At 41.1% G+C, this 25882-nt stretch overlaps 1 protein-coding gene across 5 annotated transcripts in view; it reads right to left on the bottom strand.

Annotated features, from left to right (window-relative positions):
- dlgap1a (discs, large (Drosophila) homolog-associated protein 1a) overlaps nucleotides 1-25882 on the bottom strand; it is a 111759-nt gene that overhangs the window by 70672 nt on the left and 15205 nt on the right. For all 5 annotated transcript variants that reach the window (XM_036985978.1, XM_036985980.1, XM_036985979.1 and 2 more), the window contains exon 2: nucleotides 8219-8299. The gene's annotated coding sequence lies outside the window, so the exon portion shown is untranslated. The remainder of the gene's footprint in view (nucleotides 1-8218; nucleotides 8300-25882) is intronic.

Raw genomic sequence — 25882 nt, 5'->3', positions numbered from 1 at the left:
TAAATGAATCACTAATCACTAATCATGAATTAAATTATAATCTTCAGAAATGACTTTGTCAAAGCAACAAAATAAATAGGGCTTTACAATGATGATAAAACTTGGTGAAATGTTGGAGTTAATTTGGTTAAAATATTTTTAGAAGTGACGGGAGCGTTGCAAAGTAAATGTTTTTTGGTTCTATTTTTGACCCATGAGAAGAGCTGCAAGTCCCGCCTCTCCCATCTCCTCATTGGTTTTTAGGAGTATATACCCATGTGGATAACTAGTTTAACCCTTTTATCTGTGGATTCATTGTCAGAGTAGAGGACCTTGTGCATTTCAGGTAAAATATCATCCCAATGTTTATATCCCATGACAAATCAGCTAGCAACAGCAAATTAGCTAAATTGCCATGAATGTTTCATGCATTTCGACCTGTTAATATAGTTGGTTCAGAGTTCGTTTTGATATTTCAACCTGCGTGTCTTGATCGCGTTTGGTGTGGATGGACAAAATCAACATGCGTGCGAAGGTGCACGCAGACGCACATGTGTGCCCGGTCTAGTCAGCATGTGAGGGACATGTTAAAATGCTGAATTTTGGCACTTTAGCAAGTCTTTATTCATATATAAAAAACAGATTTATTGAATTCTATATTAAAGAGCACTTAATTTAATATAACAGGCTTTTAATATATCTACTTCAAATATCAAAAGGCACTCTTTTTGTGGAATGACCCAGGGAAGGGTGTCATTTGGGTGTGCAGACAAAGCCTTTCAGCTGGATGAATGCTCATATAGAGCTGATTTTTCCACACCTCACCACTTATTAACCGCAGTGCCAGACATCTCTAAGCAGCCCCATTGGCTTTCACAGACACACCACAGCTGTGAGATGAGGTACAGTACCCTACCTGGGTAGCTGATTCCCATCCTTGTCTTACTGCTAATCTCCAGTGAGTGTACTAGAATTAGAGCATGTCACAGGTTCATATACTGTATGCGGTCATCCATGTACAGAAGACACCATGTACAGAAGACAACATGTACAGAAGACACTAATCACTTTTTATGAATCTCTTAATGTATTCAATAGGCAGCCTTCAATCAATATTTACCAATGTGAAAGATTGAGGAAGTCAAGTGAGCAGTATCAGTTGTAACATATTATGCTTGTCATCAACATGTCAAACCAATATGTCTTGGAGACTGGTGTCCTAGCCTCAGTACCTTAAAGCTATAGTACTTGTGTACAGTTTTGGAATTGTGTTAGAGGCAGGTTACAATTTAATGCTTCCACTCACACTCCTCATTGCTTCTACCTCTACCTCAAGTCTACTGTAAATACACTACTAGCCCAAAACCCCTAGATTTCCAGCGTGTATAATCCAATAATAAATGTTGTTCATGCTTCCTTCTCATCTCATCCACTATCTACTATACAATCAGATCTCTGCCCCTCCCCCCAACAACACCACTAGAAGACCAAAAATGACTCTTAAAATTTAATGAGCAGTGTTTCCGCCAGGGGCAAATGGAGCACAGATTCCAAGTGAGTGCCTTTCGCACCACATATCTTACCTTCTGGTGCACTTAGACAAAAAAATCCCAGCTGAAAATGCTGGGATAATATGAAAATAATAATGACAATTATTTTCCTTCTTTCGTTTTTTAACCATAGACCCCCCCCCCCCCCCCCCCCCCCCCCCACAGAAAAGATAGGTAGATTGATGGAATCAGTTAGGCCGATTTTGGACACAAATGTGTGCTGTTAATTTGGGACAGCCCACCAAAATAACAGGGGTCGGCTGTGAAAACACATGGAGTTTATTATGAGACAGTGGAAAAGCCCTCTGATGTTCACTTATGGGTCCGCACCACTATATTCTTCAAACTGACTAGAGAATGCTGCCCTGCTGTGGTTCTGATCAGACAGCCTTTGAGTACTTACACCCCCCCCTCCCCCTCCCCCCCCTCTCCTCTCTAGCTTTCCAGCTTTGTGTCAGTGTGTCAGGGATCAAAGCTTGTTTCTTTACTCCATGTTACTCCATGTTGTTGCAGATTTGTTTCCAATTTAGTTTGTTCCTAATCCCGGGGCATCATGATCTCCATTTCATCAACAGCTCCTATTTGTTGTTTAGCTGCAGGCTTTCCCTTCAAAACAAAACATCATATTTGGTATTCTCATGGCATTGGTTGCGGTGAACTGAGAGCTCAATACTGCACGTAGAAGAAGATCATCTACACACATGTGCAGTGTGAGGTCACTGGCCTCTCTCCCTGCTTGTGTCCCAAATGGCACCCTATTCCCTACTTTGTGCACTACTGTTGACCAGGCTGTCCCATCCTGCTGCAGAGCCTCTGTGCGTCACTTTGCTCCTGTTGTCTGTCTGTTGTCTCTCACTCCCATGTGTTACACTAGTCACTTTAATAATGCCACTTGAAGAATGTTTACATATCTCACATTACTCATCTCATATATATATATATATATATACTGTATACTGTACCCTTCACTATCTATTCTTCACTATCTATTGCATCTTAGCAGCTCTGTCACTGCTCATCCATATATTTTATACTAATACAGTTCACATACTCTAAGTTGACTGTGCCTTTAAACAGCTTGGAAGATTGCAGAAAATGATGTCATTACTTTAGAAGCAAATTGACATCATTTCAGTCAATACATACCTGTGGATGTATTTCAAGGCCTACCTTCAAACTCAGTGCCTCTTTGCTTGACATCAGCCAAGACCTCAGAAAGGAAATTGTAGACCTCCACAAGTCTGGTTCATCCTTGGGAGCAATATCAAAACACCTGAAGGAACCGCGTTCATCTGTACAAACAATAGTACGCAAGTATGAACACCATGGGACCATGTAGCCGTTATACCGCTCAGGAAGGGGATGCGTTCTGTCTCCTAGAGATGAACGTAGTTTGGTGCGAAAAGTGCGGATCAATCCAAGAAACACAGCAAAGAACCTTGTGAAGATGCTGGAGGAAACAGGTACAAAAGTATCTACAGTGGGGCAAAAAAGTATTTAGCCACCAATTGTGCAAGTTCTCCCACTTAAAAAGATGAGAGAGGCCTGTAATTTTCATCATAGGTACACTTCAACTAAAATCCAGAAAATCACATTGTATGATTTTTAATGAATTTATTTGCAAATTATGGTGGAAAATAAGTATTTGGTCACCTACAAAAGAGCAACATTTCTGACTCTCACAGACCTGTAACTTCTTCTTTAAGAGGCTCCTCTGTCCTCCACTCGTTACCTGTATTAATGGCACCTGTTTGAACTTGTTATCAGTATAAAAGACACCTGTCCACAACCTCAAACAGTCACACTCCAAACTCCACTATGGCCAAGACCAAAGAGCTGTCAAAGGACACCATAAACAAAATTGTAGACCTGCACCAGGCTGGGAAGACTGAATCTGAATCTGAATCTGCAATCCAATTATTAGGAAATGGAAGACATACAAGACCACTCATAATCTCCCTCGATCTGGCAAGATCTCACCCCGTGGGGTCAAAATGATCACAAGAACGGTGAGCAAAAATCCCAGAACCACACGGGGGGACCTAGTGAATGACCTGCAGAGAGCTGGGACCAAAGTAACAAAGCCTACCATCAGTAACACACTACGCCGCCAGGGACTCAAATCCTTAAGCCAGTACATGTCCAGGCCCGTCTGAAGTTTGCTAGAGAGCATTTGGATGATCCAGAAGAAGATTGGGAGAATGTCATCTGGTAGATGAAACCAAAATATAACTTTTTGGTAAAAACTCAACTCGTCGTGTTTGGAGGACAAAGAATGCTGAGTTCCATCCAAAGAACACCATACCTACTGTGAAGCATGGGGGTGGAAACATCATGCTTTGGGGCTGTTTTTCTGCAAAGGGACCAGGACGACTGATCCGTGTAACGGAAAGAATAAATGGGGCCATGTATCGTGAGATTTTGAGTGAAAACCTCCTTCGATCAGCAAGGGCATTGAAGATGAAACGTGGCTGGGTCTTTCAGCATGACAATGATCCCAAACACACTGCCCGGGCAACAAAGGAGTGGCTTCGTAAGAAGCATTTCAAGGTCCTGGAGTGGCCTAGCCAGTCTCCAGATCTCAACTCCATAGAAAATCTTTGGAGGGAGTTGAAAGTCCATGTTGCCCATCAACAGCCCCAAAACATCACCGCTCTAGAGGAGATCTGCATGGAGGAATGGGCCAAAATACCAGCAACAGTGTGTGAAAACCTTGTGAAGACTTACAGAAAATGTTTGACCTCTGTCATTGCCAAAAAAGGGTATATAACAAAGTATTGACAAAATACTTATTTTCCACCATAATTTGCAAATAAATTCATAAAAAATCATACAATGTGATTTTCCTCATTTTGTCTGTCATAGTGGAAGTGTACCTATGATGAAAATTACAGGCCTCTCTCATCTTTTTAAGTGGAAGAACTTGCACAATTGGTGGCTGACTAAGTACTTTTTTGCCCCACTGTATATCCACAGTAAAACGAGCCCTATATCGACATAACCTGAAAGGACGCTCAGCAAGGAAGATGCCACTGCTCCAAAACCACCATAAAAAAGCCAGACTATGGTTTGCAACTGCACATGAGGACAAAGATCGTGCTTTTTGGAGAAATGTCCTCTGGTCTGATGAAACAAAAATAGAACTGTTTGGCCATAATGACCATCGTTATGTTTGGAGGGAAAAGGAGAAGGCTTGGAAGCCGAAGAACACCATCCCAACCGTGAAGCATGGGGGTGGCAGCATCATGTTGTGGGGGTGCTTTGCTGCAGGAGAGACTGGTGCACTTCACAAAATAGATGACATCATGAGGGAGGAAAATTATGTGGATATATTGAAGCAACATCTCAAGACAACAGTCAGGATGTTAAAGCTTGGTAGCAAATGTGTCTTCCACATGGACAATGACCCCAAGCATACTTCCAAAGTTGTGGCAAAATGGCTTAAGGACAACAAAGTCAAGGTATTGGAGTGGCCATCACAAAGCCCTGACCTCAATCCCATAGGAAATGTGTGGGCAGAACTAAGAAAGAGTATGAGAGCAAAGAGGACTGAAAACCTGACTCAGTTACACCAGGTCTGTCAGGAGGAATGGGCCAAAATCACCCAACTTATTGTGGGAAGCTTGTGGAAGGCTACCTGAAACGTTTGACCCAAGTTAAACAATTTAAAGGCAATGCTACCAAATACTAATTGAGTGTATGTAAACTTCTGACCCACTGGGAATGCGATGAAAGAAATAAACGCTGAAATAAATCATTCTCTCTACTATTATTCTGACATTTCCCATTCTTAAAATAAATTGGTGATCCTATCTGACCTAAGGCCGGGAATTTTTACTTGGGTTAAATGTCAGGAATTGTGAAAAACTGAGTTTAAATGTATTTGGCTAAGGTGTATGTAAACTTCCGACTTCAACTGTCAATTCTTATCCCATTCCTTTACTAGATTGTGTGTATTAGGTTTTGTTGTAGAATTTGTTAGATATTAGGTTTTGTTGTGGAATTGTTATATATTTTCTGTTAGATACTGCTTCACTGTTGGATCTAGAAGCATAAACATTTCGCTACACTTGCAATAACATCTTCTAACCATGTGTATGTGACCAATAAAAAAATGATATGATTTGATTTAATTTAATTTGCTGCAACATGATTGGCTGAAAGCGATACACAACTTTCAGGACTAAATGGAGAATGTTTTAGGTATGAACCGGTCCAAAGCGGATACGAGTGTATTGCCGGCTGCATACAATGCTTTTGGACAGTAAGGTGAAACGATTCGATATCACCATCAATTATTTTCAGTGTGAGATTTGCAGTAACTACAAAATCTAAGTAAAAACCAAGGCTATGTTCCACTATGTTTTGACTGCAGTTACCCGCTCTGCCATAAGAGAAGTAACTATTGAAACAGTGAAACAGAAAAGTTGCTTTAAAGTTTATTTACTGTCCAGCCAAATATGTTGTAGGCAGACAAGTGAGAATGCACTGATGTATCATCCTATTATGAAGTCATGTTTTATGCCTATCAAGCATGAGCACTGATGTGACCTATGACCACTAAGTCAAATAAATGACTATACAAAGTCAAACAGAAAAACAATAAGAAAGTTGGATGAACACATTAACAGATTGTAGATACTTCACAAAATGAAATATTACTTTTTAAGTATATACATTATGCGTGATGAAATAGTCCTTACCTTATGGTGAAAAAATTAATGATGGTTACAACAATACAACCTTCAAAACATGAAAACATAACTACATGAAACCATTAAATACAGTTGGAATGTCAAACAGAAAAACAACAAGAAATTTGGATAAACACATTTAGATTGTAGACACTGTACTTTGCCTTTGAATTACCCATATACAGTGCATTCAGAAAGTATTCAGAACTCTTGACTTTTTCCACATTGTGTTATGTTACAGCCTTATTCTAAAATTAATTCAATTGTTTATCTCCCCTCATCAATCTACACACAATAGCCCATAATGACAAAGCAAAAACACATCCGACCCTTTACTCAGTACTTTGTTGACGCTTCTTTGGCAGGAATTACAGCCTTGAGTCTTCTTGGGTATGATGCTACAATCTTGGCACACCTGTATTTGGGGAGTTTCTCCCATTATTCTCTGCAGATCCTCTCAAGCTCTGCCAGGTTGGATGGGGAGCATCGCTGTGCAGCTATTTTCAGGTCTCTCCAGAGATGTTCGATCGGTTTCAAGTCCAGGCTCTGGCTGGGCCACTCAAGGACATTCAGAGACTTGTCCTAAAGCCACTCCTGCGTTGTCTTGGCTGTGTGCTTAGGGTTGTTGTCCTGTTGGAAGGTGAACCTTCGCCCCAGTCTGAGTCCTGAGCGCTTTGGAGCAGGTTTTCATCAAGGATCTCTCTGTACTTTGCTCCGTTCATCTTTCCCTCGATCCTGACTTGTCTCCCAGTCCCTGCCCCTGAAAAACATCCCCACAGCATGATTCTGCCACCACCATGCTTCAATGTAGGGATGGTTTCAGGTTTCCTCCAGACGTGACGCTTGGCATTCAGGCCAAAGAGTTCAATCTTGGTTTCATCAGACCAAAGAATCTTGTTTCTCATGATCTGAGAGTCCTTTAGGTGCCTTTTGGCAAACTCCAAGTGGGCTGTCATGTGCCTTTTACTGAAGAGTGGCTTCTGTCTGGCCACTCTACCATAAATACCTAATTGGTGGAGTGCTGTAGAGATGGTTGTTCTTCTGGAAGCTTCTACCATCTCTACAGAGGAACTCTGGAGCTCTGTCAGAGTGACCAAGGCCCTTCTCTCCTGATTGCTCAGTTTGGCCGGGCGGCCAGGTCTAGGAAGGTTCTTGGTGGTTCCAAACCACAAGAATGATGGAGGCCACTCTGTTCTTAGGGACCTTCAATGCTGCATACATCTTTTGGTACCCTTCCCCAGATATGTGTCTCGACACCATCCTGTCTCGGAGCTCTACGGACAATTATTTTGACCTCATGGCTTGGTTTTTGCTTTGACATAAACTGTCAAATGTGGGACCTTATATAGACAGGTGTGTGCCATTCCAACTCATGTCTAATCAATTGAATGTACCACAGGTGCCCCAATCAAGTTGTAGAAACATCTCAAGGATGATCAATGGAAACAGGACGCACCTGTGCTCAATTTCTACTCTGATAGCAAAGGGGCCTGAATACTTATGTAAATAAGGTATGTCTGTTTTTATTTTTAATACATTTTCTAAAATTTCTAAAAACCTGTTTTTGCTTTGTCATTATGGGATGTTGTGTGTAGATTGAGGAACATGTGTTATTTAAACCATTTTAGAATAAGGCTGTAATGTAACAAAATGTGGGAAAAGTCAAGTGGTCTGAATAATTTCCAAATGCACTGTAGTTGTTTCAGGTCATACAATGGCAGAGCTTTGTATCTGCATTTTAGGGTTCATAGGTCAAATCAGTGGTCAAGGTCAATGTGCATTAAAATGACTTCATAATAAGATGATACACCAGTGCATTATCACTTATCTACCTCCAACATACATGACTGGTTACAAAAAAAATGTAAAGCCATTTGTCAGTTTCACTGTTGGCGTAGTTACTGCATTTTTCCTTTGTAGGGCAGTATAGATTTCTGTAGGCATGTCAATAAAAGCAAAGCAAACACTTGATTAACCGTTCATAATCCTACTCACCCTCTTCAATTCCCCATCTTAGATTGTTGTCTGGAAGGCATTGGAATCCCTGTGTGTTAGCCTTCACACCAATACAGTCCACTGGAAAGGACAAAAGAAAACAAACAGAAATGGTCATTTCATTAAGATTTATTAGAGGTGTCTCATCAAACAATGCACTGTCTATTTTTCCATTTTATAAAGTTAAATCAATTAAGGTTATTTTCAGTTCAGATGCCACAGGGGTCACACCGAGCTAGTTGTGCAATCAGAAATCCTGAAGTCATAGCTACAGTAAACACTCTGACACTTGAATTCCTTCACGCTCATTTGGCCAGCTACATTACAGTAGTTCATACAGAGATAACACAGTGAAATGGCTTTTTCAACTGTCCTTCACAGCCCTTTGATCTGAAGAAGGAGCTATGAGCACAATTTGAGATAAGCTCCAGCTTCAACCCAAGGTCAAAAAAGAACATTTCCCTGATTACACATCGCCAGTCCCCCTAGCCCTAGGATGTAACACAGCACACGCTGTTCTGGCAACATCGTTATTCACACAGACAAGCATCATTGGCTTTGATCATTAGATGTTATCTTTGATGAGACTCCATAACAGAAACTCGTAAACTGCCAGCAAAAAGAGGATGTAATGACTTTGAATGCAGTGTTGATTTCTCAGATGAGCCAAACTTATGGTGTGTGCTGTGATTCTTTATATTCCCAATCTCTCTTCCCCCCCCCCCCCCCCCCCCACACACACACACCACACACACACACACACACACACACACACCACACACACACACACACACCACACACACACACACACACACGCACACACACACCACACGCACTCAAATGTATATGTACACACACATACTTAGGACAACTTAGATTCCAGCTGCATCTCATAAAATAGCAAATAGCTTCAGATGTGTGCATATGGGCATGTCAAATCATTGTACTACCATCCTGGGTTTACTGAGTGCATTATACAGTGGAGTGTGCTAGTGCAAACTACTTTGCTGCCATCAAGCGATTATAATAGGCTAAAGACCAGGTGCTTGAGTGCAGCACATGGAGGTCACATGGTTATGCCCGTAGAGCTATACACTGAGTGTACGAAACATTAAGAACACTTTCTCTTTCCATGACATAGACTGACCAGGTGAATCCAGGTGAAAGCTATGATCCCTTATTGATGTCACCTGTTAAATCCACCTCAATCAGTGTAGATGCAGGGGAGGAGACAGGTAAAATAAATATTTTTAAACCCCAGACAATTGAGACATGGATTGTGTATGTGTGCCATTCAGAGAGTGAATGGGCAAGACAAAATATGTATGTGCCTTTGAACGGGGTATGGTAGTAGGTGCCAGGTGCAGCGGTTTGAGTGTGTCAAGAACTGCAACGCTGCTGAGTTTTTCAAGCTCAACAGTTTCCTGTGTGTATCAAGAATAGTCCACCACCCAAAGGACATTCAGGGGGAGCAGGTAGCCTAGTGGTTAGAGCATTGGGCCAGTAACAGAAAGGTTGCTGGATCAAATCCCAGAGCTGACAAGGTAAAGATCTGTCATTCTACCCCTGAACAACCCACTGTTCCCCGGTAGGCCATCATTGTAAATAAGAATTTGTTCTTAACTGACTTGCCTGGTTAAATACAAAACTGTGGGAAGCATATGACCCTGTGGAATGCTTTTGACACCTTGTAGAGTCCATGCTCCGATGAATTGAGGCTGTTCTGAGGGCAGAAGAGGGGGCAGCTCAACACTTGGAAGGTGTTCCTAATGTTTTGTTCACTCATGTTCTATATCTATGGTTATGCTGTGCAAAATAGTGCATACGAAAACTCAGAAACTGTGTATACCTATAATTAAAATGTATATAAAACCTTTTATCTCTGCAACACCTCCAACCTACTCTCTCATGTCGTGCTTTGACCAGATCTATTCTACCACACTTAATTTATTCAATTCATACTTAATGTAAAAATCATGTTTGACAAGGTGGGAAGTAGACTCCCTATCTCTCTCTTTTCACTAATATGTGGAGAGTTAAATGGCTGTCAAAATGCATATAGAGCAGATGGCTAATTCAATTGTCAGCCATTTGCAGCCCTTATTGTTATGCCTGATTGCCAGCATCAAGGCTCTATGATTGATGAGGATGAGTTATGAGCCTCTATCAATTACCAGTTCTCTCTCTCTCTCTCTCTCTCTCTCTCTCTCTCTCTCTCTCTCTCTCTCTCTCTCTCTCTCTCTCTCTCTCTCTCTCTCTCCCCCTCCCTCCCTCCCTCCCTCCCTCCCTCCCTCTGCTGCAGCCCTAGCCTCAGTCACCAGAACCCTGGAATAAGCTGGGGAATATTAAACCAGTATGAGAATATACAGCAGAGGATCGGTGAGGAGTAGAGCAGCCAGGGCCCTTAATGTATGCCACTGCCTAAGGGGCTGGGGGAACAAATGACTGCGGGTGGATAATGCAATATGTTCAGATTTGAAGGGACACATGGGTTGAATTTCACTGGGAGATTGAAGGTCTGCTACTATGGCACAGAAAAGAATGGATGAGGGTGTTGTAAGGTGAAGAGATTGGGGTTGTGTTTAAAAGTAAACTTCCGATAGACTTTGGAGGTAGTAGTAATATAAGCTCTTGTTGTGTGCTATGTCAGAATACTGGAAGGGAAGCGGAAGGCGATTCATCCACTTGTTCTCTGCCCTGAGTGGTCTCCTGCTTTAAGCTGCTCCAATATGGCCGTCTCGTAACACTTATCCTCTGTGCTTTCGCTTCTGTGTTATGTGACAATCTGAGTGAATGTGAAATCACACCGAAGCCTCGGTATGTCGGTTGTTGGGAAGTGTTTGAAATTAAACCTCCCGTGGCGGCGGCGGTTTAAAGAACAGCTTAGCAATGGCCTCAGGAAAGCATAAGGTGGGTAACATTCAAAGTTAATTAAAATGTAATTTTAGGCTATTAGCTGGCGAGGAGAAAGGAGGCAGAGAGAGAGCAATGCGGCAGGCAGAGCAGTTTAAAGCAGAACGGAACTGAATGCAAGCATATTGCAGCTGCTGATAATCGTTGTGCTGAAAGTAGTCAGATGTTGATAATGGTCTCTCTCTCCTCAGGGTTGATATTACAGGCAGCACTTCATCATCTGCACACGAGTGATATGTGGCACTGTTGTTTCACAAACTAATTTGTTTGTCAGAGTTAATTTGTCACTCTTGACTGGCAAAAAAAGAGTCTTTTGCAATCAAAACAATAAGAGTCAAAGTTGCTGACTTGAAATTGGCTTATCCAACCACTCTGACAAACACACACTAAGAATGAGTTTGCATGTCGAATGCAAATCTTTCTGCCTATAATTTACCTGACAATGATTTTCATATTTTACATACAGTTGAAGTCGAAAGTTTACATACACCTTAGCCAAGTACATTTCAACTCAGTTTTTCACAATTCCTGACATTTAATCCTAGTAAAAATTCCCTGTCGTAGGTCAGATAGGATCATTACTTTATTTTAAGAATGTGAAATGTCAGAATAACATTTCAGCTTTTATTTCTTTCATCACATTCCCAGTGGGTCAGAAGTTTACATACACTGAATTAGTATTTGGTCGCATTGCCTATAAATTGTTTAACTTGGGTCAAACATTGGAAGTATGCTTGGGGTCATTGTTCATTTGGAAGACCCATTTGCGACCAAGCTTTAAATTCTTGACTGATGTCTTGAGATGTTGTTTCAATATATCAATGTAATTTTCCTTCCTCATGATTCTAACTATTTTGTGAAGTGCACCAGTCCCTCCTGCAGCAAAGCATCCCCACGACATGATTCTGCCACCCCCGTGCTTCACGGTTGGGATGGTGTTCTTCGGCTTGCAAGCCTCCCCGTTGTCCCTTCAAACAAAACGATGGTCATTATGGCCAAACAGTTCTATTTTTGTTTCATCAGAGCAGAGGACATTTCACCAAAAAGTACGATCTTTGTCCCCATGTGCAGTTGCAAACCATAGTCTGGCTTTTTTTATGGCGGTTTTGGAGCAGTGGCTTCTTCCTTGCTGAGCGGCCTTTCAGGTTATGTCGATATAGGACTTGTTTTTACTGTGGATATAGATGCTTTTGTACCTGTTTCCTCCAGCATCTTCACGAGGTCCTTTGCTGTTGTTCTGGGATTGATTTGCACTTTTTGCACCAATCTGCATTAATCTCTAGGAGACAGAAAGCGTCTCCTTCCTGAGCGGTATGACGGCTATGTGGTCCCATGGTGTTTGGACTTGCATACTATTGTTTGTACAGATGAACGTGGTATCTTCAGGTGTTTGGAAATTGCTCCCAAGGATGAACCAGACTTGTGGAGGTCTACAATTTTCTTTCTGAGGTCTTGGCTGATTTCTTTTGATTTTCCCATGATGTCAAGCAAAGAGGCACTGAGTTTGAAGGTAGGCCTTGAAATACATCCACAGGTACACCTCCGATTGACTGAAATTATATCAATTAGCCAATCAGAAGCTTCTAAAGCCATGAAATCATTTTCTAGAATTTTACAAGCTTGTTTAAAGGCACAGTCAACTTAGTGTATGTAAACTTCAGACCCATTGGAATTGTGATACAGTGAATTATAAGTTAAATAATCTGTCTGTAAATAATTGTTAGAAAAATGACTTGTGTCATGCAAAAAAAAAAAAAAGTTTTAATGACTCCAACCTAAAAAACAAGTTTTAATGACTCCAACCTAAAGTGTATGTAAACTTCCAACTTATCGGATATAATAGAATGTGGTTCTCGGATTTGTTGAAATACAATGGTGAAAAGGTATTACGAACTGTATCTCTATCCTGTATCAGTGATTCTAATTCCTTTCCCTGTACTCTGCTCTACAGGCATTTCTAACCACCTTTTGCTAATGAATGTTCATGATTCATGTAGCAATTACTGATGCAATTAACATCATTCATGGAGGTAAGACATCACTTACATCATTAGTGGGTTTGTTAATCATCCCATAAACAATACAATTAGTCAATATCAGACAGAAGTAACATGCAATAGGTCAGTCTGTAAAATGCGAAAGCTAGCCTTTGAAGGACACAAGAGCTACCTGCGAACTATAGAAACTAATGAAAAGGGATTCTTTCCCCACAAGTTCCACAACATACTAAATAACCCCACAAAATGTTACATCCAGCGTCAAAACCCAAAACACATATCTGCTAGCTAGATGCGCACTGCACATTGATGATATGGTTCAGTACCAGCAGGAGAAGAATGTGGGAATGAGAACACACAGCTATGTACTTTCTCTCTGACAGCTGTTTATTCAGTGGGGGAGTTTATGTGGGGTTATGTTGGGGCGTTTACTGAACATCCACAGAAGATCTGTCAGAAAGCTGTCCTTCAAGGACCCATGGGGAAGTGCACTGTGATTTCAGGATCAATAGGTCTCTTAGTCTCTGCTGGATGACTAAGAGTGAGAGAGAATAGGTGCCTCTCCTGGGGATGTCATAGTCTGGGTGATGGGGATGGTTTCACCACCGTAACTGTTAGAAACTGAGGGTGGGCTTTGACACTTAGAAGGCAGTCAGGCTGGCAGACTATCAATAGTTTACTACATTTACTGAGCAGCCCGACCATACTGCCGCTTCCTGACATACATTTCCCAAATATTGACATGCAATATCAACAGAAAATTCATGGGATTTGCCATGCAATATCCAATGTCAGAAAAACTTATAGCCTTACAACTGAGTTCGAAAGCAAGGTTTCCTTTGAGGAAGAATTTGCCTGTAGCTCCTTTGACCCTTGAGCAGCTAATACCATAATCCTTCCTTTCCTTTAACCAACTTCAGGACCAAGAACGAAACTTAACACCTGAAAGCATTGTCTAGCTGGTGAATGGTGAAGACTCATTAAGTTAAATAATGACAAATACAGAACGTGATGCAGCTGTAGCCTAGTTCTCTGACTTTATGCAGACACGCTGTATCCAAAAATAAGAGAGGAAAAGAACATCAATGGTGACTGAGATACTCCCCTGAGAGGTAGCAGCTCGCTCTCTCGCTCACACTCTGATCCACCACAGAGAGACAAGCACTGAGGAAATGATGCAGACTCTATCACTTCCACATAGACATACTTCCCTCCTCCGTAAGGAATTTTCCGTAATCCACGGCCATCAAATAAAATCCCCTCTCCAAGTTTAAAGAGTCAGTTGTGGTTAGAGCTATCCCAAAGGAAACTAAGGACCCCCCCAGTCCCCAAAGACGAATTCATAATGCTTCTCACTCCCTTAGTACTTATTAGTTTAAACACATTAATCTTCTTAATTAGGATGGGTCACAAGAGCTTTGCATCTCATAGTTGAGCTGTTATTCCCCAATAGAATATTAAGAGAACATTCTCGCTTAGAAAAAATTATGCTATGCTAACCTAATAGGGTTTTTCTGTTGTTCTCATAGGAGTTCCCTTTGAAGAACCCTTTTTGGTTCCAGGTAGAACCCTTTTGGGTTCCATGTAGAACCCATTAACAGAGGGTTCTACATGGAACCCAAAAGTGCTCTACCTGGAACCAAAAAGGGTTCTCTCCTATGGGGACAGCTGAAGAACCCTTTTGGAACCCTTTTTTCTAAGAGTGTAGCCTAAATTATCTGAAAGGTTTCTCACCACTATCTCTTATCTCTCCAGACAAACTGGACATAGAGTTACACCCTTGTAATAGACTAGATTAATCACATCAGCTCTAACCTGAGCCTGCCTGCTGCCACATGTGGGACACTCCATTACCTCACATACCTGCCTGTCTGTGGATGAGCCAATAGATTCTCTCCTCAACATAGACAAATATTAAACGATGAGTCACATGAAGATCTCTTGGTCTTTGTAGAATAATTAACTTTCATCACGATACAAGGATATTTTTATTTCTTGTTAGTTTTTGTGCGACCTTATATAATTTTTTGTATTACATTGTTATTGATTATTGCATTGTTGGGTTTAGAGCTTGCAAGAAAGGCATTTCACTGTACTTGTGCATGTGTGACATTAAAACTAGAAAATTGAAATGTAGGATATACACTCTTATAGGACTAGGAAGGCCTGTGGATAGTCCATGTTTTTGACTGAGCTGGTCTTCAACTGTATAGCTGGTCTTCGACTATGTGCAATAAGATATTACTCCCACACTGGCAATACTGTATTATTAAGGAAATACAACATGCATCATCAGTTACATTTACACAGGGCCTCACTTTGCAGCCTAAAATGAATAGCAGTCCCCAGCGTGGGAGTGTCTGACGTCATAGAAAGATTAAATACACTACATTTATTTTTTTCATGGGGGGATTTAAAAAAGCTTTGCAGATATTAATATTTTTTATTCCTTTGTATCACCACATTAAACCCAGAATAGTGAAGTACACAGTGTGTATATATAAATAAGAAATTATTCACAAGGTCATGTTTTTAGTAGATTTGTCTTGACTGGTAGATATCATTTCAGTGTGTAAAACGCAGCAGTGACCAGACAATACTGCACAACTAAACGGTAGGGTGGCCATCCCTCTACAGTGCCTTGCAAAAGTATTCATCCCCCTTGGCATTTTTCCTATTTTGTTGCATTACAACCTGTAATTTAAATAGATTTTTATTTGGATTTCATGTAATGGACATACACAAAATAGTCCAAATTGGTGAAGTGAAATTTTAAAAAGTACTTTTTTCACCCCCTTTGCTATGAAGCACCTAAATAAGATCTGGTGCAACCAATTACCTTCAGAGGTCACATAATTAGTTAAATAAAGTCCACCTGTATGCAATCTAAGTGTCACATGATCTGAATATATATACACCTGTTCTGAAAGGCAACACCACAAAGCAAGGGGCACCACCATGTACAGATTGGGTTAGAAAAAAATCTCAAACAATTTGAACATCCCACGGAGCACCATTAAATCCATTATTAAAAAATGGAAATAATATGGCACCATAAAAAACCTGCCAAGAGAGGGCCGCCCACCAAAACCCACAGACCAGGCCAAGAGGGCATTAATCAGAGAGGCAACAAAGAGGCCAAAGATAACCCTGAAGGAGCTGCAAAGCTCCACAGCGGAGATGGGAGTATCTGTCCATAGGACGACTTTAAGCCATACACTCCACAGAGCTGGGCTTTACGGAAGAGTGGCCAGAAAAAAAGCCATTGCTTTAAGAAAAAAATAAGCAAACACGTTTGATATTATCCAAAAGAGATGTGGGAGACTCCCTAAACATATGGAAGAATGTACTCTGGTCAGATGAGACTAAAATTGAGCTTTTTGGCCATCAAGGAAAACGCTATGTCTGGCGCAAACCCAACACCTCCCATCACCCTAGTGAAACTGTAGGTAATAATACTGTCGGATACTGACTAGTCTCTGACTATGACCTTTGAGCATAGAATCAGTAAATGTCACAGATCCCTACTCTCTAGATGAGGTGATGTCATAGTGTAGAGTTTTCAGCTGCCCAAACCCTATCTAAAAACTGAAAGCTCCCCACCGTCATTTGTAACAACTGTTGATGTCTGGAGCACATGCTTTATAAAATAAATGCGTAAAAGCCAAACTGATTGTTTCAAACTCCTGGATCTGATCCTAGAATCCCATATTTAATCCTAGATTAGGATTACGAGTGCCTTAAACATGCAAATTGGAATCTGTCCTGTGTCAATGTCCCAAGAAACTGTTAATTTTACTTGTAAAACTGGTATTACTCAATCACAGTTTATTAGATCAAATGACATCATGCATTATCTATTGATGCAGATTTGTCTGTTATCACTCGGCCTAAGGAATTTACATGTCCCTCTGTTGGCAATCTGTTGATTAAAGAAACATAATGTTAAATCACTTGTTGGGACAAAGTATTCTTTATTTTTTTTATTCATCTTTACAAGAAATCTGAAACACAGATTAACATGGATCTAACATTTACTTATGTCTGTATGTTCCTCAGATCAGCCCATGTGTCACAACGCCTGGAGTGGTGGGTGCAGAGTCAAATGCAGAGAGCAGAGGATACTGGGGAAACCGACTTTATTAGGTTTCCAAAGCGAACGCCCAAAACAACAGGCGAAAATCGACACGAAATTGTCCCACCCAACACAGGGCACAAACGGACAGGAACACAACACGCACAACCTGACTAACAGAAAAACAAGCCCACACAAAAACAGGCGGGCCTAACAGGCTTAAATAGACTGAATCAAAAAACAAAATAAGAGACAGGTGCAACCAATAAGACCAAACAAACAGAAAAGGAAAAAGGGATCAGTGGCGGCTAGTAGACCGGCGACGACAACCGCCGAGCAACGCCCGAACAGGCAGGAGAGCCACCTTCGGTGGGAGTCGTGACACCATGCATATTCCTATAAACTCTCCAAAGTTCTGTACTAAGCATGCTGCAACCGTCCAACTTTCCTCCCTCTCTGCGCTAAACTGATAAGATTTGGAGCTTTAGGGATCTTTCTCTCCGTTTTCACCAGTAGATGGGCTGAGAGTGAACAGCTACTGTCTGCAGTACATACTGTACTGAGGTCCTCTCCCTGTATCATCTCAGGTTGTTCACTGCAGCTTGACTTCCTGTTCATATTCACTAGCCTTTTGTGACTAGGGGGCACTATTTTTAAAAAAAATTAAATAACGTGCCCGTAGTAAACGGGATATTTTGTCAGGACAAGATGCTAGAATATGCATATAATTGACAGCTTAGGATAGAAAACACTGTGAGTATAACAGAACTGATGTTGCAGGCGAAAGCCTGAAAAAAATCCAATCCGGAAGTGCCTCATGTTTTGAAGGTGCTGCGTTCCAATGCGTCCCTATTGAGCAATGAATGGGCTATCAACCAGATTACTTTTTCTCCGTATTCCGCAAGGGGTCTACAGCATTGTGACGTAGTTTTACGCATTTATGTTGAAGAATACCCGTAAGCGGCTACATTGCGCAAGTGGTCACCTGATGCTCCCAGAGAGATTCTCGCGTAAAATACAGAGGTAGCCATTATTCCAATCGGTCCTACTGAAAAACGAATTGTCCCGGTGGATATATTATCGAATAGATATTTGAAAAACACCTTGAGGAATAATTATAAACAACGTTTGCCATGTTTCTGTCGGAGTTTTCGTGACTGCAATTTCCGGGCGATTTCTCAGCCAAACGTGAAGAACAAACGGAGCTATTTCGCCTACAAAAATAACATTGGCTATCTAACTGGGAGTCTCGTGAGTGAAAACATCCGAAGCTCATCAAAGGTAAACGATTTAATTTGATTGCTTTTCTGATTTCCGTGACCAAGTTACTTGCTGCTAGCTGGACAAAATGCTATGCTAGGCTATCGATACATTTACACAAATGCTTGTCTAGCTTTGGCTGTAAAGCATATTTTGAAAATCTGAGATGACAGGGTGATTAACAAAAGGCTAAGCTGTGTCTCAATATATTTCACTTGTGATTTTCATGAATAATAATAGGAATATTTTCTAGGAATATTTATGTCCGTTGCGTTATGCTAATTAGTGTCAGTCGATGATTACGCTCCCTCATGCGGGATGGGGAGTCACTAGAGGCTAGGAGGGTGACGGATCTGATTAATGGTCGTCTCAGGGTGTATCCCAAATGGCACCCTATTCATATGTTATTTGGGACACAGACTAAGACATAACCTTGTTGCCGGGCTGGGGACTAAACCTTTTTTCTAGGATGCAAAGAATTCTCGGTGTCAGCTGGAGTGATTCAAGTCAACGCTGCAGTTGGCATAGCCATTCTCTCAGTTAGTCAGAACTACAACTAATGTGGTGACGGCAATCCAACCCCCTCCTCCTTTCTCCTCTTTCCTCTTCCTCCCCCCTCTTCTCAGTTCTTCCTTCCCACTCAGCCATCCATTGTGACAGAGCCTAGCTCCCTTTGTAGCTGAGGTTCCTCTGTTCCTCCACCCCTAGCTGCAGTGGCCCAGATACGGTTAACGGATTATTCCTCTGACATCACTGCGTTCCCATGCATTTTCACTGCCTTTTGTGAGGACTGTAACCACTCGTGATCTGTGTGTGTGTTTAAGCCCATGTTCTTGTCCAAAGTGGTCTGACTGCAGTCACTGCACTTTCTCCTCCAATCGGTGAATTTCAAGCAAACAACTGTCGTCTCACGGTGATTGACCGTTAATAAACATTAACAACTCCAGTGTAAATTGCTAAATTGTAATTACTCCGCCACTATTGGCCTATTTATTGCCTTACCTCCTTACTTCATTTGCACACACAGTATATAGGTTTTTCTATTTTGTTATTGACTGTATGTTTGTTTATCCCATGTGCAACTGTGTTGTTTTTGTCACACTGCTTTGCTTTATCTTGGCCAGGTCGCAGTTGTAAATGAGAACTTGTTCTCAACTGGCCTACCTGGTCAAATAAAGGTGAAATTAAAATGTAATTAAAGTCAACACATTTAGCATCTCCTGGCTTCAACACAAGCCACTGATGCAGACCCTTGGAACATCTACAATTTAAAAAGTCTAATAAATACATTTAATATAGCCTACACCATCACAATAAATGCATAATTTATTTTAGATAGGTCTAAAGAAACATGATATGAAGAAAATGTACTCTATCTCAGAAGAAGAGAATACCATACTCTGAGATGTCCGTATGTTAGGCCCTGATCTGGCTATGCCATATGGCTGTGGGCTACACAAGTTCATTTAGCTGACAAGATTGGCTTAGAATTCCCTGGCATTATTTTTTAGAATGAAGAATACAATTAAACGTAGCTGAATAAAATAGAAAGGATATTTTCTCCAAGTGATTTGAGGGAGTGCGCGCATGCGGCTATTCATATAGGAGGAAACAGGTCCTCCTATATGCTTAATTTAGAGTTATTTATGCAACTTTAGTTGTGATACAAACATTGGGCTATATGTTTTGATATTTAATACATTTGAAGGCTGCATAATGCGACTCTAATGATGATTTGAAAAAAGGTTGCATGAAAGGCTGCTTAGTTTTTTTGCACAGGCTGCACACAACTCATCAATCTCTCATTCACAATCTGACAAGCACATAATAATGCCTTGAATTTCCCGGTGGCACCTTTATGGGGCCGTCATGCCCACAAAAAAAGACATGCCTTTTGCGACCAGTTGTCGTTGTGCCCTTGGGCTAAATATAATAATTATAATTCCCTTCTCCTGGCTGCGTGCTCCGAAGTACCTCTCACTCACATGGCTCTAACAGATGTCTACATTTTTATTAGCCCATGCCGTCACATGATAGGGTCCTTCTCACAGCATCTCGGGACCTTCTCACAGGCTACATGTGAAGATAGACACACTTCCTGTGTGCTGTCCTGTGCCTTTTACTGAGGAGTGGCTTTCATTTGGCCACTCTACCATAAAAGCCTGATTGGTGGAGTGCTGCAGAGATTTTTGTCCTTCTGGAAGGTTCTCCCTTCTTCACAGAGGAACTCTAGAGCTCTGTCAGAGTAACCATCGGGTTCTTGGTCACCTCCCTGACCAAGGTCCCAGCTCTAGGAAGAGTCTTGGTGGTTCTAAACATATTACATTTAAGAATGATGGAGGCCTCTGTGTTCTTTGGGGACCTTCAATGCTGCAGAACTTCTTTGGTACCCTTCCTCAGATCTGTGCCTCGACATAATCCTGTCTCGGAGCTCTACGGACAATTCCTTCCACCTGATTGCTTGGTTTTTGCTCTGACATGCATTGTCAACTGTGTGACCTATGGACAGGAATGTGCCTTTCATTGTCATGTCCAATCAATTGGATTTACCACAGATGGACTCCAAGTTGTAGAAACATCTCAAGGATGATCAATGGAAAAAAGGATGCACCTGAGCTCAATTTCGAATCTCATAGCAAAGTGTCTGAATACTTAAGTATTTAAGGTGTCTGTTTTAAGTATTTCATAAATTAGCAAAAAATGGTAAAAAACTGTTTTCGCTTTGTCATTATGGGGTATTGTGTGTAGGTTCAGGATTTTTATTTTATTTTAACCATTTTTAAATAAGGCTTCAACGTAACAAAATGTGGAAAGGTCAAGGGTTCTGAATACATTCCGAATGCACTGTACTAAATAATATATGTGTGAAATTTGTTTTGATTTAGAATTTACCATTATCATGCATCAGTCTCGAAACAGGGGAAGGGGAAAAAATACATGTAATCTATGCACTTAAATAGCGAATGGATTCATTTTCGTGCCCGCCAGGTAGTCTATGCTCCTTTTGTATAGAGAAGCAATGTGCTTAATATTAGGAATGTATAGGAATAAATATAGTAGGCCTAGCCTATAGAAAGCTGAGGCCATCAGTAGAGGCTGTCAAACCTCTGTTTTCTCACACAATTGCATTTCCTATAGAAATGTTGCGCAACATAAGCTCATGGGCTCTCATGAAGTGTTTGATTACATTTTTGATTACATTTGCATTGATGTCTGAGTGATTAGACGGACAATAGAGTGCTGAGTACCAGGCAGTTAGCAAGTTTGGTGGGCTACTAATGACCATCAGCAGCATCAGAGCTTGGAGATGTCTAGTTACCGTGACTAAACGCTCATGTCGAATTTGACTGTGGTCATGACTCGTGACCGCCGGTGTGGCAGTAATATGGTCACCATAACAGCTTACAAACACACACACACACACATTCACACACACTTTCTTCTAACGCTACACACAGGACCTTACTCTCCAATAATACACAGTTGTGTTTTAACAGATCCCACTTCCAATTAGAAGATAAGAAGGAGCTGCTGCGTTGGCAAGTTTGTTTAAAAAAAAAAAAAATTGCTTTGGTGCTATTTTCACAAGTATGTGGTGAATTGTCAAAACGTTTGGTATAAAACTCCAAACTGGTAACACATGTAATGCTGCAAGTCTTAAATTAAAAAACCTTTTATGGTACATTGATTTTGTTCACCACACAACCATTGATCCAAAATATAATTTAACTGTGAAATACCATGAGAACATTTATTTAATCACCAAAACACATCGTGACACCTTCTCAATTTAATTGTTTTAATCCAATAGCAAAAAATGCAAGATATATGTTTCAAAATTACCTTTTGAAATGACAGTACATTACACTGTTTTCATATTAGGCAATACACTTGCACCACACATGAAATTTGACAGAAAATCTAATTTCCATCATTTCTATCCCATGTGTGATCAAAGGTGTGATCATTGAAGACATCTTTCACATCTTTTACAATCATTGATGCCAAAACATAAATGTATTGATCATATATAATTACAACAAAGGTTTACTGTAATCAAATTAAACAAATGAAATGAATAAAATACATTTCATGTTGAGCAGGTTCTAGTTTGCCTCAAGACTGTCTTGAGCATTTGGCCATAGGTTCCCATCGACATCGCAGTAAATGTCATCACTGTTCATGCACCTGGGGAAAAACCTTTAGCGAATCCAAGCCTGATATACATTGCCTTTGGAAAGATTTCAGACCCCTTGACTTTTTCCACACTTTGTGACGTTACAACATGTTTTTTTAAATACTCAGCAATCTACACACAATACCCCATAATGACAAAGCTAAAACAGGTTTTTAGAAGTTGTTGCAAATTAATTAATAATGTAAAATAGAAATACCTTATTCAGACCCTTTGCTATGAGACTCGAAATTGAGCTCAGGTGCATCCTGTTTCCATTGATCATCCTTGAGATGTTTCTACAACTTGGAGTCCACCTGTGGCAAATTCAATTGATTGGACATGATTTGGAAAGGCACACATCTGTCTATATATGGTCACACAGTTGACAGTGCATGTCAGAGCAAAAACTAAGTCATGAGATTGAAGGAATTCTCCGTAGAGCTTCGAGACAGGATTGTGTTGAGGCACAGATCTGGGGAAGGGTACCAAAAAATGTCTGCAGCATTGGAGGTCCCCAAGAACACAGTGGCTTCCATTATTATTAAATGTAAGATGTTTGGAACCACCAAGACTCTTCCTAGAGTTGGGGCCTTGGTCAGTGAGGTAACCAAGAACCCAATGGTCACTCTGACAGAGCTCCAGAGTTATCTGTGGAGATGGGAGAAACAAGATTCTCTGGACTGATGAAACCAAGATTGAACTCTTTGGCCTGACTGCCATGTGTCACATCTAGTTGAAATATAGAAACATCCCTATGATGAAGCATGGTGGTGGCAGCATCATGCTGTCGGGATGTTTTTCAGCGAAAGGGACTGGGAGACTAGTCAGGATCGAGGGAAAGATGAACGTGTACTTTTGTGAAGCATCACAGCACAGTTGAAAAATATGGCAAATAGAAATCCAAAATGGATGGTGTTAAAGAGATAGATTGGAGGGGTTGAATGGAGCTGAAGGATGGGACTAAAAACAACAAGATAGCAAATGTAAAATATACGGGGTCTGTAAAATGTATATAGGTTCAGAACTGTGAAATATCAGTTACATATATATGGCAAATAGAAATCAAACTGGATGGACATCAGAAATAAAGGAAGGTCAAGGACTAAAAACAAACTTAATATAACTATTGTAAAATAGATTGTCTGTAGAATGTGTATAGTATGTATAATCTGGAAGTGGAAGCCTAAGTGTTATTGTTTATTCATTTACTTCAATTGGGGGAGGGGTGGTAGGGTTTGCGGGGAATAATAAAGGAAGGTATATTCTAAAAAAGTGTGGATGTGTATATATGTATATATAAAAAAAGAAACGTCCCTTTTTCAGGACCCTGTCTGTCAAAGATAATTTGTAAAAATCAAAATAACTTCACAGGTCTTCATTGTAAAGGGTTTAAACTTGCTTGTTCAATGAACCATAAACAGTTAATGAACATGCACCTGTGGAACGGTTGTTTAGACACTAACAGCTTACAGACGGTAGGCAATTAAGGTCACAGTTATGAAAACTTAGGACACTAAAGAGGCCTTTCTACTGACTCAAAAGAAAGGGTCCCTGCTCATCTGCGTGAATGTGCCTTAGGCATGCTGCAAGGAGGCATGAGGACTGCAGAAGTGCTAGGGCAATAAATTGCAATGTCCGTACTGTGAGACGGCTAAGACAGCGCTACAGGGAGACAGGATGGACAGCTGATCGTCCTCGCAGTGGCAGACCACGTGTAACAACACCTGCACAGGATCGGCATATCCAAACATCACACTTGCGGGACAGGTACAGGATGGCAACAACAACTGCCCGAGTTACACAAGGAACGCACAATCTCTCCATCAGTGCACAGACTGTCCACAATAAGCTGAGAGAGGCTGGACTGAGGACTTGTAGGCCTGTTGTAAGGCAGGTCCTACCCAGACATCACCAGCAAAAACGTTGTCTATGGGCACAAACCCACCATCGCTGGACCAGACAGGACTGGCAAAAAGTGCTCTTCACTGACGAGCAGCGGTTTTGTCTCACCAGGGGTGATGGTCAGATTCACGTTTATCGTCGAAGGAATGAGCGTTACACCGAGGCCTGTACTCTGAAGCAGGATCGATTTGGAGGTGGAGGGTCTGTCATGGTCTGGGCCGGTGTGTCACAGCATCATCGGACTGAGCTTGTTGTCATTGCAGGCAATCTCAACGCTGTGCGTTACAGGGAAGACATCCTCCTCCCTCATGTGGTACTCTTCCTGTAGGCTTGTCCTGACATGACCCTCCAGCATGACAATGCCACCAGCCATACTGCTCGTTCTGTGCGAGATTTCCTGCAAGACAGGAATGTCAGTGTTCTGCCATGGTCAGCAAAGAGCCCGGATCTCAATCCCATTGAGCACGTCTGGGACCTGTTGGATCGGAGGGTGAGGGCTAGGGCCATTCCCCCCAGAAATGTCCGGGAACTTGCAGGTGCCTTGGTGGAAGAGCGGGATAGCATCTCACATCGAGAACTGGAAAATCTAGTGCAGTTCATGAGGAAGAGATGCACTGCAGTACTTAATGCAGCTGGTGGCCTCACCAGATACTGACTGTTACTTTTGATTTTGACCCCCCTTTGTTCAGGGACACATTATTCAATTTCTGTTAGTCACATGTATGTGGAACTTGTTCAGTTTATGTCTCAGTTGTTGAATCTTGTAATGTTCATACAAATATTTACACATTTTTTGCTGAGTATTTATGTACACTGCCATTCAAACGTTTGTGGTCACTTAGAAATGTCCTTGATTTTGAAAGATTTTTCATTTTTTTTATCCATTAAAATAACATCAAATTGATCAGAAATATAGTGTAGACATTGTTACTGTTGTAAATGACTATTGTAGCTGGAAACGTGATGAATGAAAGAAGCAATAAAACAGGCCTTCTTTAGACGAGTTGAGTATCTTGAGCATCAGCATTTGTGGGTTCAACTACAGGTTCAAAATGGCCAGAAACAAATAACTTTCTTGTGAAACTCGTCAGTCTATTCTTGTTCTGAGAAATGAAGGATATTCCATGCGAGAAATTGCCAAGAAACTGAAGATCTCGTACCACGCTGTGTACTACTCCCTTCACAGAACAGCGCAAACTGGCTCTAACCAGAATAGAAAGAGGAGTGGGAGGCCCCGGTGCACAACTGAGCAAGAGGACAAGTACAACAGTGTCTAGTTTGAGAAACAGACGTCTCATAAGTCCTCACCTGGCAGCTTCATTAAATAGTACCCACAAAAC

The sequence above is a fragment of the Oncorhynchus mykiss genome, chromosome 8 (genome assembly GCF_013265735.2).
Source record: "Oncorhynchus mykiss isolate Arlee chromosome 8, USDA_OmykA_1.1, whole genome shotgun sequence".
Classification (NCBI taxonomy): domain Eukaryota; kingdom Metazoa; phylum Chordata; class Actinopteri; order Salmoniformes; family Salmonidae; genus Oncorhynchus; species Oncorhynchus mykiss.
The sequence above is the reverse complement of the archived record's forward strand: the minus strand, read 5'-3'. Positions and strand labels throughout refer to the sequence as shown.